Raw genomic sequence first — 14,099 nt, 5'->3', positions numbered from 1 at the left:
GCCCCTTCAGCCTTGCGTGGGCTTTAGGAATAGTAAGTTACTGTTTTGATCGGGGTACTATCGCTGCTCATCTCCTCTCCTTTCCTCTCGCAGCTGCTGAGAACATTCTCACACATTTGTCAGGTAAGGCTTTATTCCTTTAAAAAATAAATCAGAAAAAGCATCTGGATTATTTTTTTTAAAACCAACTCAAACTCCTCCAGCTGTTGTGTGACCTCATGCTTTATTAATTTCTGTAGACTCGTATTTACCATTGAGATCAACCCTACAAGTGTATAATTTCCTGATTTCTTTCCAGCTACTTTATTAAAGATTGGGGTTAGAGATTCGCTCCCCTCGAGTCCCTCGATAACCCTCCTTCTCTCGCAGGAGTTGTTAAAGAGCAGATGATGCATCACAGGTTCCTTTATAGCAACAATTATTGTTCTGCTTCGGAAGCAACCGTGGCTTATATACTGCAGTTTTTCTGAAATTGTTTTTCTTCTTTCCCTTATTGCTAAGGAAGATATTGGCACCAAAATGTGATTTGAGAGCTCGTGTTCTCTTATTTTCTCCCCTACCTGAAGCCAGTGCAGATGCTACGTTTGCGATGCCACCGCTGACATCTGTGTAACCGAATCCAGCCTTATAAACAGGAAGCAGAAGTGACAGCAGCAATTTCAATAGGTGCTTTTCTTCTGCTGAAACCATTATTTCAGACAGGATATATAAATCACACCGACTCTGAAGTGCCCAGTTCCAAGTCCAGGGCCACGCTCAGCTCCATGGATGTGCCCCAGCCCTTTGCCTCACTGACAGCCCGGCTGCTTCCCCGAGGCATTTGGAGCTGGCAGTTCCCTGGTTTGTGGGGGGGGGAACAGGGAGGATGATTGTCATTACAGAAGACCGTCAGATGATTTTTGTGTCTGTCAGCGAGGGCCCTCTGTTTCTGCAGAAGTGGCTCTTCCTAAACACCCCCAGTGCGGGTATGGGTTCGGTACCCAAAGCCCAAACTGGTTTTCCTGCCCCAGACGTGTCACTGCTCTGGTAGTGCCACCAGCCTCCCGGGCTGGGCCACTAGCCCGGCCATCCCTCAGGGAGCCTCGTTCATTCCCTGCTCACTCAGGTTAATTGAGGCACCGATCTCCCACCTTTGACCTCGTAGCTGGTATTTCCCGCTGCGGGTGTCAGACAGAGCTCGTGTCAGACCTCAGCACTCCACAGCCCGGGACAAACGAGTCTCTGCACCCGCATGCTGGTCCTGTGCTGTAGCCATCGTCTCCCTCGGAGGCAGGGCCACTGCCCTCATCACCATGGCAAGCTGGCAGCTAAGAAATGCAGAAATGGACAGGAATAGAGAAAAAAAAAATGTGTGTGAAATATATAAAGTCTGAATCGGGGTGAGAAATCTTACTGTTTGTAATATGTGGGATTTACAGACCACTTACGATCAAGCGTCTTATCTCAATTTGTGATTCCCCATCTTTTCTGCACTAGTGGCAGGAGACCACTCAGTAGCCCAGGGCAGATCTAAAAATGGCAGTTTAATGACATGGTACGTTAGTTGTGTAATTTATATTTATCAAATTTTTCTTTATATAAATACAATTTGTATTCACATGGGTCCTCAAATAACCGCACAAATGGTACTACACTAGAAATGATCACATTTCCTTGCTTCTGGCTTGCAGAGCAGGGAGAGGAAAGGCTGCCCCAGCCAGGAGAGCCGCACCAGAGCCAAGCAGGAGAAGTCGGCGGAGCTTCAGCAGAACGGGGCTGGGGGGGCGGGCAGAGTGAGGGGAGGGTGGTAGCAGTGAAACGGGAAGTTGGGAAATGATTTTTTTTTGCATTGCATTTCGACACCTGGAGCTTTGAAGGGATTTTTTTTTTTTTATGGGTTTTTTTTTGGTTCTATTTTCCCAGTGCCTCACTAAAAGTTTAAGGAAGAGGACATCTCCCTCCTCCTCCGGAAAGGCAGGGACCCAGCCTGCATCTCCGGCTGGGAACTGCAGAGCCCGAGATGGGCGCAGGGGCTGTGGGAAAGCATCCCATATCCCAGGCAGTCGATGGGAGGAACGGGTCTGTCCGGGCTCGCCGCCGGCTCAGCTCCCAGAAGCAGCATCCATGTGGGCTGGCACCCGGACAGGGACGTTCTCTGGGACCCCACTTGGCCCCACCACAGAGAGGGAGGTAACGGGCAGCATTTGTTGGAGCTTTATTGGAAACATAGAGATTGCGTTTAACATATCAATGGGCATAAAGTAAACGGGTGATTTATAAATATTTGCATCCTATAATTGTCTTTAGGAAAGATCAGCTGGGTTAAACCGCACTGGGGCCATTTTTCTGTGAGGAACAGCAGAATAGTTAACAAGTTTCATTTCCACCACTCAAGCAGCTAATGGGCAATCTCTGAGGCTGGTCACATTCTGCTTCAAAATGGCACTTCACGAGGGAGCACCTCTAATCGCACATGTTCTCTCAACACTTTCTGTGGGAAATGACTTTCCAGCCGATCCAAAGGTTGCTGGGATGACTCTCACTGCTATGAGACGGTACTCCCGAGCGACGGGAGGCAGAGCGTAGGGCTCTTCCCGGCGAAGAGACAGCAAACAGCTGGGAATTAATGGGGACTCAGCTGCTAATCTGCAAACTCTTTCTGGGAACGGTGAAAGCAGCTGAACGGCTCTGGGTCAGACCTTTTAAGGTCTTAACGGCTTTCAATACCATAATACATGATAAAACTACATCTTGACTTGTGTTTAAGGGTTAATTCTGAGTTTAACGGATCAGTTCCAAACAGTGACTGAGGCCAGTCTAAGGTAGGAACCAGTGAAAGTGGCACCACGTTACATTGCATTTCTCCTGGCTGTGAAGATATGAGCCGATGAGACTTTCTTGAAGACATTAAAGATAATGACTTATGGACATGATCAAATATTTAAATCTTCTTCTGTAGCTCTCCTCTTTCTGCTAGGAGGTACTTTTTCAACATTTCAACTACATTGTAGAGAGCTGCAAATGGAGAAGAGAAGCAAAAGTCTGGGGAAAAGGTGAGGACGATGTAACCCTGTAGGTGACATTAACCTTATGAACCATTTTTGCATTTAGATGGCCATGTCAGAGGAACACGAACCCAACCCCAAACTCCTGGCCTTGGGAGAGCGTGGGTGCAAACGCTGGGGTGTGGGCTCAATATGGAATCATGGAATCACAGAATGGTTTAGTTCGGAAGTGATCTTAAAGATCATCTAGTTCCAATCCCCCTGCCATGGGCAAGGGAAAAAAAACGGTTCAAAAACCCGAGTTTCTCCAGTTCCGAGTGGTAGATCTTGCAGTGCTCACTCTGTATGACCCGCAGGCGCATCACCAGGTAAGAAAGTCGGAAGGACTGGAACGGATGGAAGGAAAAGCTGTCATGGTAAAAGAGCTTTCCTATATTTATAGACAGGAATAACTATAACCAGCGCTTCTGGGAAGAGGCTGTAACTGACACAGTATTTGCTAACCTGATAATAAAATAAGAGCAAAAACTCCTCAGTCAGAGAATGAACAAAATTTGTTTCTTTTCAATAAGCAATAGGAAAAAAATGATGCTAATTGCCCTCACCCCTCCTGCAAGCTGAGGATCACCATTTTTAGCACCTTCCTGTATTATGGGCATATTTCATTGATCCAGAACTTCACAGCTGAGGGATAAAGCCTGGTGCCAGCGAAGCCAGCTGTCATTCGGCCTCGTCCCCAGCCCAGCCAGGACGCCAGGACTCCACGCTCACACTCTGTTCCAACTCTGCACATCTTTGGCTCGGGCAGAGAAGTCTGCTGTTGGTACGACTGTGGAAACACAATGTGGGGTAGGGGATGAAATACCAAGGGAAGATTGGAGGATTTTAATAATGCCTATTTTTATATCTAGTAGATGCCAACCATCTGAGCTAATAGAATATAATTGGAAGACTAGATTTAGTCATTTTCTTTATTATTAGGTCTTGATGTACTTCTCTCAACTCCAAAATACTCATTACATGTAATTAGAAAGAAGATTAGAGTGCCGTTAAGATGCAGAATAATGATGCAGCTCAACAAGGGCCAGTGGAAAAAACAACCCACTTAGGAAAATGTCTCAAAAGTGCTGAGCAGAAGAGGGCATTTTAAAAAAATGATAAAGATGAGAGCTGGTGCTAAATAATAAAGATGAGGCTTTGAAGTGGGAAAGAGTTGATATGCAGAATCAAAGCATTTGATGACTATACCTCCCTCTAAAATGAATCCCTTGTGTTTATTTAGATGGCTGAAGTAACGTTAGTAAGATAATTCCCTAAGAACCACCCTCTGTGTCTTTTTCATAAACTCCCACCCCAAATAGCATAATTAATTTCACAGTTGTATAGAAGAATAATAAGAAAAAATCCATCCTTTGGGAGGTAGGTGGTAATTTCTATCTGATAGAAATTGTGATTAGACACAGCATATAAAACTTTCTGATAATTCACTCACCAGAAATTGCCATATTATACCTATCAGAGGGCTGCTGATATGAAACTTAACAAGCTGATATTTCACTCTGATTTCCTTGAGCACGGTCCAATTTATTAAATCAAAATTCTAGATTAGCTTTAATATGAAATAAGATTTTTAAATTTCAGAGTAAGGTATGTCAGAAGGCACAAAAGAGATAATGGGACAGCTAACAGAAATTAAGTCGTATGCAGTGCTGAAAGACAGGTTAAGAAGAAAAAGAAGAAAATTTCTGAAATTTGTGTTGAACTAGGGGATAAAAGAGAGGAGGAGGGAGCAAGCCTGGGTCTGTAACACCATACGAAGCAGCACACCACGAGACACTGCCCGTATGGGAACCTACTGCTGGTTCTACCACCAGCTCCCCATACGACATCAGGTGAATTATTTCAGGACAGACTGGCTTTTCCAATAGATAGGTATTAAATACCAAGAGAGCTGTCAGAATGTGGCCGTGGTTTCCCTCCCGCGGCACCCCAGCTGATGCCTGGCCGTACGCGCTGCCCCACCATCCCACCGCAGCCTCCCCAGTGGCCAGCCCCGATGGCCGGCTGCTCCCAGTGCGCTCCTCGTGGGCTCCACATAGGCCTTGCGTTCATTCTGTTGTTGCTTCTTTTTGGTTTCTTTGTTAGTTCGGGTAATTTTGCGAGGCCACTGGCTTTGCGCGCTCCATCACTGCCCCTCGGTAGAGCTGGAGCGAGGGTGGAAGGAGGAGACAGGGTGGCTGGAGCTGTGTGTGCCGTGCAGAGGTGCTGGGGAGGGATCTCCCATGGGTGGGAGCAGGGTTCCCCTCTCAGACTGGTGCTGTGGGTGCTGGGGTGGCACCCCCAGGGGCAGGATGGTGCCTGACTCCCCCCCGGGGGGCTTTCATTTTCAGAGGTGGGGATGGGAAGGCAGCAAGTAGCGCAGAGCCGTCTCAAACCACCCCCTAAAAATAAAGGGAACGTGTAAATGACTGCTAAGCCGTGTGGGGAGCCGGGGACTTGGGCGAGAGCAGGGAGATGAGGCTTCCTCAGGACACCTCCCTTCCAAAACCTTCCTGCACCAGCTCTGCCAGCGCAAGGGGGGAGCAACGACAGCCCAGCCGAGCTTCTTCCAGCCTCGCCGTTCTCCGCGCAGCGGAGCAACGAACGGGAAGAGTGTGGGGCAGAGGGAATCCTCTCTCCTAGCAGAGACACAGCCTAACACCAAGGGACCATAAATGTCCTTTTCTTTCCTTCCTCAAATTTGCGGAACAGCCGTCGCCATCTGGTCCCTGCCTGCAGCTGGCAAGGCACAGCACACCCGGGGCTCGCAGCGGCTGCGTGGGGCGAAGCAGGCTGTGATGCTATTGATGCCGATCACCGCATCAGGGCTGGGAATGGACCAAAAGGCAGGCAATCAACCCCAAAATGTCACCGGTGGGGCAGCCATTCCTTCAGTGGCTCAGGCCAGCGGTGCTGCCGCTCCCTGGGCCGCGCCAAGCAGCTGGCCATCGCGGCCACCACGCTGCCCGCACCGAGCACCGCGCCGCGGTGGGGACCACCGAGTGCGGGTGGTTACTGCTGCAGCCCAATCAATCTCCTCTGCTTGTTTATAAGTATCTGTGACTCACAGTCGTTTTTCCTGCTCCTTAATTGCCAGTTTCCTGAGAAACCATTGCAGCCAGCCAATCGGCTGCAGAATTATGACTTAGTGACTAGATACAATTGGGAAAAATAAATACAGCATTATTGGTAAATTGAACAGCACTTTTCTAAGTACATCACGTATTTATAAACAACACATACATCTGCAGAAACTGAGAACTCCTTTGCCTTGCTAAAGGAGGTCTCTGAAGGTCTTATTCTGAGAAGCAGCACCCACTCCCCTCTGCCAAACTACCTGTCTGTGTGATGGAGGATGCGTGCGGTGGGTACGTCAGTGGCCTGTGCTGGGGGACCGTGCGCTCCTCACAAGGCTTGGCAGCGTGCACGGCACCGGCAGCTCACCTGCACTGGCACCAGCAGCCGAGTTACCCCGGAGAAGCCTGGATCAGGGAGGTGATCTGGCCGATGATCAGCTCTCCTGCCCAGGGTTAGTGTCCAGCTGGAGACGTTGCCTGCGCTGGCTCAACACCTAGTTGCACGGAAGGGAGAGGACTGGGGAGGAAAAAAGGGACAGGGTTAGAGAAAAATGGGATGAGGTTAGAGATAAAGGGGATGGGGTTAGAGATAAAGGGGATGGGGTTAGAGATAAAGAGGATGGGGTTCTCTAAAAATGGGACAGGGTTAGAGATAAAGGGGACTGGGCTAGAGCAGTGCCTGGCACAGCAGGAGGGATGCTGGGAGCTGTGGCTTCACCCCAGTCACTGAATCACTGTATTTTGATCTCCACATCTATAAAATGGGACCAATAATGCAGGGATCTGCCAGAACTGGGCACCCGGGCACTACATGCTTTTGGCCTGGGTTTTGCGCTTAACGACAGATCACAGAGGAGGGCAATGAGGCACCGAGTGTACTACGGCTCGCTGGAAGAAAACCCTGGCAGCCACCTTGTGGGGCAGAACCTGCGGCTCAGGCAGATGCCGTAGCCAAGAACAGGCAGAACCTCCCGCCTCGCCCCGGCTTGCTCCCCCCGCTCCCCTGCCCCGCTCCCCGCTGCACGGGGGCCAGGCCCGGGTGGGAGCAGAGGTACGCACCCGGGCACACAGGCAGGGAAGGGGAGCTGGTTCTGGCGAGCCGTCCCACCAGCTCCTCTGCCTCATCTGGCCCTATGTTTCTTAATCCCAATTTGAATCCTGTATCTCCTAAACTGTGCCGGCTTCCTAAGAGCCCTTATGGATTGCTACAGTAATTTTAATAAACAAATTGAAATCCTTGGAGTAACCAAAATACAGTATTATTATTATGACTTTTATTATTCAGCATTGTTATAAAAGTGATGCACAAGATCTAAATAAGAGAAGATGACAATCTCTGCCTTCAGTATTAGTCACTGCTCAATTACAGCTTCATTCAAAGCCATTAATTGGTAGAAAGAAATAAGCCTGTGAAGTCACTCTAGCACAGCATGTTATTTCCTTTATTCTTTTAATACGTGATTATGTTTGGGAAGCTTGAAAGTTTTTTTAGCAATCATTTGGTAAAGCCACTCTAATAGTTGTTAAAAGGCTAGGAAACACAATGCCGGTTAATTTTGGGTGAGATCATAGGGAGCTAGGGGAAAGGATATAAAAAATATAATGGCGTAAAAGAAAATGATAAGTTGGAGGAGTGCAGCACCTAAACAGCTGCATGATCCGCTCCATGATTCAGCCAGGCAGGCAAGGTAATTGGAGAGTTGCGTACCGCGAAGTTTTCTCCAAAGAGTACTAGCAGGCAATGTACCCGCGTCCTCGCTCCCCGCAGCTGGATGTCGGAACTGCCTGTCTGCAGACCTCAAACGGCGAGTACCTTTGGTACTTCGCTTATTGAACATTGTGATAGTGGGCAGCATGAATCCTCTGCTCCTTCTTCCGGCACCTGAATCAGACCCACATGAAACCCTCTCATCCCCTTCCTGGTGCCGGCTCAGTGGGGAAACTGAGGCAGGAGGGCAAGGGACTGGCCACCCCGGGGAACGCCAGACAGCCCCGCGAGTCTCGTGCTCACAGAACTAATGCTGACACTGACGGGCTGAAGGTGAGGAGCTGGGGCACCAGCTCTTCTGCCCTGGAAATCCCTCTCTGTTTGGAGGATAACTTTTACCAGCTGTCTAAAATTCACATATCTGCTCCAAAAGCTCTGAAAACCTGGGTGTTTCAGCTGGGTGTGGAGCAGACTTAAAGTCCTGGACTTGCAATAATTTCAACAAAGGGTCTTCAAAATAAGGAGTTCAGTTCCTTTCTTCCCCCAAAGCAAATACATCATTTCTCTGCAGGATGACACTTAATCTTTGTCTTTGCCCCCAGACCCCGAGCTCAAACTGTGGTTCTGATCAAGATCAAAATAATTTCAGCTGGCCAACACTCACCATTTGACATTCCACCTGTTTGAAGCAAAATTGGAAATGGTATTTATGATGAAGATTAGCTCATGGCCATTAAGTGGTCTGGGCTGAAGATGGATATTTGCTGTCAAAGCGGCGGTGGTGATTTATCTCGGCTGACTGTTTCCCCGGCTATATGAAGTTACTGCCACAGACTCTTCTGGCAGAAGAAATCCGTTAATATTCCTGAGCTGCATTTTTGCAAAGCTGAAGAACTGACCCCAAAACGCTGTTGTAAAGACAAGAGGGGAGATCTTGCATTTTCCTTTCCTCAGACTGAGTTGTCGGAATTACTCAGTCCTGGACCAGTATCAAACAGCTGGGGGGAAAAATAAGAAGGAAATGAATTGTTTCTACAGTCTTCATCGGTCAAAGAATATGGGTTTAAAAATAAACATGACAGTTGCAGAAAATTCAAAACAGGTACTAAGCTATATATTTTTTTTTAAAATTGCCCTGCAGGTGATTGCACGAGAGTGCAGCAGACCATCCGTGTGGGACCAGCCCACACGGTCAGCCCCTTCCAGCATCTTCTCTCTGCTGCCAGCAGCAGGGAGCGGGTGCTCTGACAGCAGCACTGAGCTTTTTCCCCAGCACACTCCTGTCCTCTGGCACTCAGGAGCAGAAGGGCTTGGGCAGCAGAAGCTGTTACCTCTTTCTTAATCTTTCAGAGTCACCATGTTTAGCATGTGCTTGGTGGAACAAGGAATAATAAACCTCTTCGCTGCCCAGTCTTTCCCTCTGCACGCTGTAAGTCCGTCCTTCTCCAGGCAGGGAGACATAAACAGGCACGACTAACCAGCATGGAAAGCGGAGCTGATGCGGAGACGGGGCAGGGAGAAGGACACGTCCTGCTACAGACCCTCCACCAGTGCTGGGGACGAGGGAGACGAGAACCACCACCGAGACGAACGGTCCTGTTCACACCTCTCTGTGGTGCTGTTTCAAGCAATATTTGCCTTTCTTTCAGATGAAATCACTCTATTGGAATGGATGGATTTCTTCACGCATCTCTTAAAAACCGTTTCTGTTTGAGTGTCTGATTCCCCACATACCAGACCACTGACAGTGCTATTGCAGATTCCCACGGGAGAAGGACATCACGGGAATAGGTTATTGATCACATCATTTAGATCATTTGCGCAAGAGATTTCCAAAAGACAGACCGTTCCCTTATTTCCCACAGCTGTATTTTTGAAAACCTACCACATTTTTCTTTTTGAATAAACCAGACCTCAGGAGGGTTTTGCCATCTTTACATTTACTCCAGCATAGAAACCTTTTTTCTTCTATGGAGAAAAAATAGCGAAGCAGCTCAGTGAAGCGCTGAGCAGACAGACGAATATACAAGTTCAAACCTTTCAAACAGAAAATAAATCAAGATGACAACAGTCCCAAAACATCAGAAAACCTCAAACTTATGAAAACCAGAATATCATAAGTTAAGACATTTCTAGCTCAAATCTCTGGAAACTATGAAATGTGTTTCATATCGCATAGAGGCGGGAAGCAGCAGCCCGTCTCGAGCGCCTGCTGGCTGCCGCCAGCCCTGATCCCGGACGAGCAGGGAGAAGCCGTGGGTGGTGGTCAGGGAACTTGCTCTGCCTGTGGTCAAACCTTGCAGAAAAGCCAGGGAATCTATGCCTCCAGCTCCACTGCTCCAAAGGCCAACACTCACCTCTGAGAAAGCGGAGGGGACAGTGTGGCGTTCCTGGGATAACGCCTGGACCCGCCATTCTTTCCATAACCTGGAAGTATCGTGCTCTGCAGGCGACACGTGCGTGCTGAGCCCCGGTCAGGATGCCTGCGGGTTCTGCCGTACCAGCCAGGGAGGTAGCTGTGGCAGTTACGTACAAAGCCGGACCTGGCAGCCTGGCTAGAGGCTGTGTGCGTTGTATCACCACGGCACACCATCTGACATGATCCCGCATCAGCCGTCGGTCCCCTTCCAGCAGCCCACCTTTGCTCCAGGGCTGTGTCCTGCCCAGCAGAGCACCCCTGCCCAGAAAGGGCTTCCCACCCAGCCGCCCTCGGCTTCGCTGCGGCTCTCAGGTTTTGGTGTAAAACTCCTTACGGAGCTTACCCTGTACCTAAACTCACACCTCTATTCCTGGAAAATTTTGTTGAAGAGGATATTAAAAGTGTCTCTTCCAATTCTGTTCAGGGAATCTCCAACCAGTATGTCAATAAGGCCACATAATAATAATCAGATGCTTCAGCTTGGCCTAGATAAATCAGCTATGGGAGAGCAGCCAGTCTGCTTTCATTCATGAAAGTTAGATGCCAACTGGTAATGAAGAATGATGATAAAAATCAAATCTCTTCAGTTTTATCTAAATGTTAAAATTAGGAACCAAACCAAAATGCATGTTCTTGGGCAAAGTCTTGTTGACTCGGTTTGGATTTGGTTACAGAGGGTGGAATAAAATGCATGCAGATATTTCCTTAACGTAAAATTGTATTCAGTAATGTCAAGGAAGAAACTCCTGCAGTCACGTTTTCCTAACACATCTCCCACGTCCCGAGCGCCACAAACCTCGGCAAGACCGAGTCCAAGGGCCATCTGTACCCCTACGCTCGACTCGCACAAGGGTTGACTTGTCCTTTTGAGTCCTAATGCTCAAGATTACAGATGTTCTGCAATGAGATGGAGCCAAAGACTCAGTACGAAGCAGTTTGATGTTTACAGCGAAATTGCGGTTTCTGAAACTTTAGTTGCAGAGCTGACTATATGTGATATAAATAGTTTTTTATTTGCTTCTGATTACTCCAGGTTACACACAAACTGGAGGAATGTTCATCTTCAGTGAGAGTCATCCTTCATGGGTCGTCATTTCTTACGCAGGGTATTTCCTATCACACATGTAACCTTTGTTAGCATCTAGACACGAGCAGTTAAAGGCTCAGTAAGCAACAAAGCCTTGCCGAAGAACTGAGGGGAAACAGAGAAGAATGTGCTCTGGAAACAATATTCTGAAAGATCTTGAAATTCCATTAAAGCAATCTAGTCTTTTTCGTGGATGCCTAAGCCTGTAGCCACATAACAATTATAATGACATATACTGCAATCAGTTGTTCAGTATAAGTACACCAGAATTTGTGTTAATCTCATTATTTGATTGCCTTCTCTATTTAGACTTAGATTAAATATAAACAAGCAAATGGAAAAGAATCATTGTGAAATTCTAACCTTAATATGAGCTCACAATCAGTCACAAAACTAATTGGAGCAGTTCAGGTGCACCAGCCACTTTGAACCGTGTTTTACATTTTCTATAGATGGGGAGAGTAAAGGGTTCTATTCAGCGTCAATGTTTAATGACCATAGTAATTTCCATAACTGTGCCTCTGCTCCATTATTGCACTAACTGCTCCCCATTGCTCAATAGCATTTCCTTAGGCCTTTAAAGGGGTAGTCTATTTAAATTAACTTTAAAAACCTATTTCTTTTCACGCTTCTCACATGATTTTGTACCAACTTGGCTTGTGCAGATGAAATATGAAGTAATTTAACATTAGCCTCAAAGGATGGACAATAGCTGTCATTGCTGACGCCATGGGAGAGCATTATGGGCTTTGCTTATGGCAGAGGGTTGCAAATCCTGCATGTGGTAGGGGTCTGCTCAAACCTGAGACTAATCATTCCACAAAGTTCAGCTAATTGCGTTGATTGGCTCTGCATTGACAAGCCAGTTAGCAGTGAATTGTTTGTATCTCTCTCCTGAAGCATCCTTTGGATTTTGGAGACACTAATATGTACCCCGAGCCATATGAAGCTTTTTTCATTTGACTTTTACCCAGACTTGATCCCACTGCTCCATCGATAGGCAACAGAGAGAAATTTTAGCGTAGAAGATTTTTAATTGCCATAAAGATTCTGGTGGTGCCTCAGTTTGATTATTTTAGCAAACATAATTATTTAGTAGATGTACATTAATATTCTTTATTACTCTTTAACTGAAGCCCGAAGGATGCAATCCTACTCTTCTGTTACTTTTGCATAGGGCAGCCTCCAAGGTTTGATCCTCGCGTACAAACACTGACATGAAGCGCATGCAGAATCTGGCTCTGCATCTATATTATAGCTTGCAACAAAAACTGTCTTTTGGCGTTTTGAGGACTGGAGAGAGCAGCAGTTTTAAATAATCACCCATCACACAGGAAAACATTCAGCTGTAAATCTGAAGTAGAAACCGTAAGGCATGAAGCTGCACAAACTTCTTGGCTGAAATCCACCATTAGGATTGTCAGAGTAAATATTAAAAAGAGTTTTGTATTCAGCTAAAATATCTGTTTACAGATTTCTTTTGCTGAAGCCGCATATTGTACAATGAAATGAGATCTCCTAAAACATTTTTGTTCTAATAACTTTATAAACTCTGCTATATATTTTATGGAATTTGAATGTATGAGTAGTTGGCCCAGAACTACTTCTGCAGGAGATTATTGGGAGAAAACATTACCATATGTCAGTAGAATGGCAACATCCCATAGATACTCAAGAGGATCTCGGGCTCAACCCAGCTCTTGTGTTTATAATGTGGCAATATTTCCATACTTCATATATGGGTACCTCTGCTTATATAAACAATGTTATGGCAATGATTCTCAAAGACACTTGCAGGATCCAATGAAAACAAAAGTCGATTTCTTCTTACATATTTCCCCCAAAGCCTATGTCTGCCAGCGCGGCTCTGCTGGTGGGAGAGCACGGGCCACCAGCCCTATGCCCACCCGGCTATAGGGGAAAAAGTCTGTAATGTAGACCTGGCCCAAATGTATCCTGCATGTTTGCCTGGGTGGTCTATCCCTAGGACAGAGTTATTTCTGCAGGGCTAGTCTTCCTGCAGTTCACGAGTTTTCTGGGATGACCATAATTTTGAACCCTTTGGCCATCACCAAGCTCATGCAAGGGCTTTACGAAAACTCTTTGGCATTTGGTGTTCATTGACAGGGTTCTCAGAAGAAAGTTACTTTCCTCCTCCGAACGCCTCTGTGTTCTCTTTCACCGCGTGGCTCAAGGCCGCCCCTGCCCTGCCGCGTGGGGTCAGCGGCAGAGCCCACGGCGGGTTGGGGTCTCTGCCCTCCCATCACCCACAGGTGCTGCTCTCGGTGCCTGGGAAGCCGCGGGCAGGGCCCTGCTCACCCCAAGGTGAACGTCAGCTACAAACTGCCTGATCCAAAATGTTGGGAAGGAGGTGCCAGCACAGTACGCATGGAGTACAATTTTCCCTTGCACCGAGTACACATTTCTCTTGCTCAGCAGTTTTTATGATACTTTTTGAACAAACCCAAGTCATGCAGCTGCATATCATTCCAAATGAATTTACTATTATAGTGTCTCGCATTGTGTAAGTGCAAAAAATGATAACAAGAAGCTTAATCAAACCTTTGTCTCCTAAAGGAATAAATGAGGTATTTTTTCCAGCTGCTCCGGAGCACACCTCAGCACAAGAGTGGCCATTTGTGTTTGAGCACACAACATACGGACAGCTGTCTTCTGGTTTGCTTTCAATATCAAAAAAAGACAGTTGTAATGACTAAAGATTAATAGTTACACAAGCATCACCTCAGGAAAGGACTTTAAGAAAGGCTTTGTCATGGAAGCACTG

General features: G+C 47.0%; 1 long non-coding RNA gene across 1 annotated transcript in view; it reads right to left on the bottom strand.

The window, feature by feature from the left end:
• Nucleotides 1–208: 208 nt before the first annotated feature.
• Nucleotides 209–14,099, bottom strand: part of LOC141749871 (uncharacterized) — a 51,383-nt gene continuing 37,492 nt past the window's right edge. Inside the window, exons 4-7 of the long non-coding RNA XR_012589488.1 lie at nucleotides 8,473–8,806; nucleotides 6,468–6,617; nucleotides 1,428–1,509; nucleotides 209–1,307 (exon numbers count right to left, since the gene is read on the bottom strand). This is a non-coding gene — a long non-coding RNA (uncharacterized LOC141749871). The remainder of the gene's footprint in view (nucleotides 1,308–1,427; nucleotides 1,510–6,467; nucleotides 6,618–8,472; nucleotides 8,807–14,099) is intronic.

This window comes from Larus michahellis, chromosome 11, assembly GCF_964199755.1.
Source record: "Larus michahellis chromosome 11, bLarMic1.1, whole genome shotgun sequence".
Classification (NCBI taxonomy): domain Eukaryota; kingdom Metazoa; phylum Chordata; class Aves; order Charadriiformes; family Laridae; genus Larus; species Larus michahellis.
The sequence above is the reverse complement of the archived record's forward strand: the minus strand, read 5'-3'. Positions and strand labels throughout refer to the sequence as shown.